The 5,000-nt window shown below is 36.9% G+C and overlaps 1 protein-coding gene across 1 annotated transcript in view; it reads right to left on the bottom strand.

Annotated features, from left to right (window-relative positions):
• The window catches only part of LOC115215156 (visual pigment-like receptor peropsin), a 411,604-nt gene that overhangs the window by 8,176 nt on the left and 398,428 nt on the right, over positions 1–5,000 (bottom strand). The gene's annotated exons all lie outside the window — the stretch shown is intronic.

Genomic DNA, 5,000 nt, shown 5'->3' with positions numbered 1-5,000 from the left:
ACGTAGCTGCAGACGAAATACCTATTTCTTTACTACCCACAAGGGGCTAAACACAGAGAGGACAAACAAGGACAGACAAACGGATTAAGTCGATTATATTGACCCCAGTGCGTAACTGGTACTTATTTAATCGACCCCGAAAGGATGAAAGACAAAGTCAACCTCGGTGGAATTTGAACTCAGAACGTAACGGCAGACGAAATACCGCTAAGCATTTCGCCCGGCGTGCTAACGTTTCTGCCAAAAGATCAAATAAATAGTGTGTATGTTTTTAAGTGGCCAAAAATATAAAAAATTGAATATGCCAATAAAAACAAAGCAGTTTCTTTTATACACAAAGGAAATACATGAATATAAAACAATAAATAAATAAATATAGAAATAAATAAATAAGTAAATAAATAACTGACACGTGATTATTCTACAGGGTATATCATAATTGACCTTAGTGATGTGGGTTTTTTTTTTTTACCAGAAAGTACTCAAAGAATAATTTTATTCATTAGAAATTATTTAGGATTGCAACTTAGGTTAATAGAGTGTAAAAAAGGGGAAAGAGTTGATTTTGGGATGCTTGGTATAAAAGAAATATGCATTATGTTACCTTGCAGGATACGAGTAGTGTCAGTCAATCTCTCATCTTTGCATGTTATACAGACGTACACACATACAAACACACACATGATATATATACATACATACATAAATACATACTACATACATACATACACACACACACACACACACACACACATATATATATTATATATATAATATATATATATAAAACTTGGAAAAGGATGCGTGGCGTTCGATCACATATATAAATATATATTATATATATATACATACACACGCACACATACACACATACATATATATATGTATATATATATACATATATACATACATATATATATATACATACATACATACATACATACATACATACATACATACATACATACATACATACATATGTTTGTATGTGTATGTACTCATATTTGTCTAGAATTTTCTTTTATCTTTTTGATATTCGAAAAGGTCAGAAACAAACTATACATCAAATTCATATGATTGCATGCTATCTTCATTTCTATTAATGTTTGATATTAAAAATAGTTATTCTATTTATTTATTTATTTATTTATTTATTTGTGTTTTGCTTTATTAACACGTCTTGAACGGTAAGATTTTGAGTTCATATTTTTCAGTTCTATAACCTCATTCATACGTATGGCTCTGTAAACTATTTTCTTTATTTTTTTTCTCATTGAATTAATAATTTTCCAGAGATTCATACAAATATTTGTGATATTTGTAGCTCGTGGTAACAATTCATGTTGTTAAAAAATATTATCACCAACAAATTATCATTTCTGCCTTGAAATAGTTCATATTCAACAATCAATATCGATCGTTGTTCACCTTATCAATTAATTTACAAGTATGAAATAATATAGAAATTGTTATTTCTTAAGGGAAAATAATTAGTTTTTATTGATTTTGTATTATTTTGCGTTTTCTTTCTTTTATTTTAATGCTGGAAGAATGGGATGTTTGGAGAAACACGTTGACTGTGTGTTGCATACACATTTTATTTAAAAGATGTCATTGAATGACTTGACCTCTTAACGATTATTTTGATGTTTACTACATGCATGTACAACACAGAATACAAATGCGAATTCAGCGGGGATTGCGACCTTTGTGACAAAGTAACATCTGATAAGCCTATAGAGGAGTTAAATTTATATCTAACGATTATCTTTGGTCGTTAAAAAAGGAAGTCCATCTTGAGTAAAGATTATTTGCCAACATAATATGGAAGTCCTCGTTTAGGACGAATGTTGCTGTAATTTAGCCCCAAGTGACATCGTCTCCAGCTGGATATACGACACGATCTGTGTCCTTATATTTTCGAACAAGGGTATTTAGCATCCCCACCCAACTCTAAACAATATCAGCAACATTCGTCCTAAACTATGACTGCCATGTTATGTTGGCAAATAATCTTTACTCTAGAATAGTGTTGCTGAATATCTCTCGTTGAGAAATTTACAAATAGAAGTACATCTTGGTTAATGTAGTTTTAAATATAAAGGAAGAAAAAGAAATAACAAGGGGGGCGGGACTTGTCGTCTGGGTAGGTACAGTGGGCAGTGCCTAAGTAGACAGAACAATAAATGGGAATTATTACATATAAAAAGTAAATGTTAGGCGCAGACATGGCTTCCACACTACTTGATTTCGCGTTCAATCCCAGTGCATGGCACTTTGGGCAAGTGTTATCTGCTATCGCTGCGGGCAGACCACTGCCTTGTGAGTGGATTCGGTTAACAAAAACGGAAAGAAGAGCTTGTATGTGTGTGTGTGTGTGTGTGTGTGTGTGTGTGTGTGTGTGTGTGTGTGCGTCTGCGTGTGTGTGTGTGTGTGTGTGCATGTGCGTGTGCGTGTGTGTGTGTGTGTCTTTGATGCTTGTATCTGTCCCGCAACTGCTTGACCACAGGTGTTGGTTTGCTTACGTCCCCCTCACTTAACAGTTCAGCAAACCTCACCGAGAGAATAAGTACCAGACTTTAAAAAATAAACCCTAAGGTAGATTCGTTCGACTACAGCTCTTGAAGGCGGCGCTCCAGCATGGCCACAGTCTAAGAACTGAAATTCGTAAAAGTGTTGTAAAAATTGCTAGCCTAATGAAAGTGATTATTAAATTAAAGTGATAAATAATTGCGTAGATACTACAATGTTTTATATTATATAGATACAATAAGGTGGCGAGCTGGCAGAATCGTTAAGCACGCCGGGCGAAATGCTTAGCGCTATTTCGTCTGCCGTTACGTTATGAGTTTAAATTCCGCCGAGGTCGACTTTGCCTTACATCCTTTCGGCGTCGACAAATTATGTACCAGTTGTGTACTGGGGTCAATTTAATCGACTGGCCCCCACCCCAAATTTCGGGCATTGTGCCTAGAGGAGAAAAAAATCATATAGATACAATTTTCGCTACCATTCAGGTTCCATAATATACATTTGAGAAAGATCACAACTGAAACTTTTTGTGGCTTCAGCTCCAAAGGACATCAAACATTGTTCAAATGGCGGGAGAAATTAATCTGATTTCGTTAACCATCATTACGAAGTGAAATATTTATTTCCTTATTGCCCATAGGGGGCTAACCATAGAGGGGACAAACAAGGACAGACAAACGGATTAAGTCGATTACATCGACCCCAGTGCGTAACTGGTACTTAATTTATCGGCCTCGAAAGGATGAAAGGCAAAGTCGACCTCGACGGAATTTGAACTCAGAAATTAAAGGCAGATGAAATACCGCTCAGCATTTCGTCCGGCGTGCTAACGTTTCTTATTACTTTATTGCCTACAAGGGCTAAACATAGAGAGAACAAACAAGGACAGACAAAGGGATTAAGTCGATTACATCGGCCCCAGTGCGTAACTGGTACGTAGTTCATCAGCTCCGAAAGGATGAAAGGCAAAGTCGGCCTCGGCGGAATTTAAACTCAGAACGTAGCTGCAGACGAAATACCTATTTCTTTACTACCCACAAGGGGCTAAACACAGGGAAGACAAACAAGGACAGACAAACGGATCAAGTCGATCATATCGACCCCAGTGCGTAACTAGCACTTGTTTAATCGACCTCGAAAGGATGGAAGGCAAAGTTGACCTTGGCGGAATTTGAACTCAGAACGTAAAGGCAGACGAAATACCGCTAAGCATTTTGCCCGGCGTGCTAACGTTTCCGCCAGCTCACCGCCTTAACGATGTGAAATATTGTGCATATGTATTGCTATGTTCCGTACGTACATATGTATTGCTATGTTCCGTAAGGATTGAACTAAATTCCCACTTCAACCAGGGCTTCATACCTGCTAAAGGAGGGAATCTTCCGTGGACTCTCTCCCCCGCTGTCTTTCTATAGCCAGTCGTGATCATGTAAACCCCAGATAGAACAAACACTGAGAGGAAATTATGTGAAGGGCAGAATCGATAAAACAACAAATGCAGAATGTGTGGTGAGAGAAGTGAAATAGTGTGACATTGTTAGTGAATGCCCGAAATTGGCTAAACGTGAATACAAAAGGCAAGAGGACAATGTGGCAAGAATGATGCATTGGGAGTTTGTGAAAAGTATGGATGAGAAAGATCAAAGACGTAGTATGACCAAATTCCAGAAGAAGTTACTGAGGAGAACTGCAAAATCCTGGAGGGTGCCGTGATTCAGTATGACCGTCTAATTAAACGTAGGAAACTTGACATTGTTGTGATGAACAGAAAAGGAAAAAGAAAAAACATATCCAATAATTGACATAGCATTTCCTGGTGACGAGAGGATTGAAAAGAAAGAAAAAGAACAAGTGATCAACTATAATGAAGTGAAGTGGGAAAGACGTAGGTTGTGGGCAATGAAGAAAGCAGACGTGATACCAATAGTGATTGTTGCGCTCGGTAATATCAGTGCCCGACTATCAAACTGGCTCAAAAAAATCGGAGGAAAGGTAAAGATACAACACCTACAAAAATCGTCATTGTTTGGGACTGCAAGAGTTCTCTGCAGAGTTCTTGGAACGTTATCAGTAAACAAGTATCACCTTAGTTTCCTGGCTGTGGACAGCTGACACTTCCCATCATACCCAACAAAATAAAGCCTGGATTCTCATTCCTAAGGCATTTTTCGATGTTATTATTATTATTATTATTCAGGTCACTGCCTGGAATCGAACTCGGAATATTGGGTTTAATAGCCCGCGCTCTTAACCACTATGCGCACGGGCATATTGCATAGTGGTTAAGAGCACGGACTACTAACTCCAAGATTCCGAGTTCGATTCCAGGCAGTGACCTGAATAATAATAATAATAATAATAATAATAATAATAATAATAATAATAATAATAATAATAATGATGATGATGATGATAATAATAGTATCCAATACCAGGTATTGGTTCTCATGGTTTCTGATCTTAACTGA

The sequence above is a fragment of the Octopus sinensis genome, linkage group LG8, assembly GCF_006345805.1.
Source record: "Octopus sinensis linkage group LG8, ASM634580v1, whole genome shotgun sequence".
Taxonomy (NCBI): domain Eukaryota; kingdom Metazoa; phylum Mollusca; class Cephalopoda; order Octopoda; family Octopodidae; genus Octopus; species Octopus sinensis.
The sequence above is the reverse complement of the archived record's forward strand: the minus strand, read 5'-3'. Positions and strand labels throughout refer to the sequence as shown.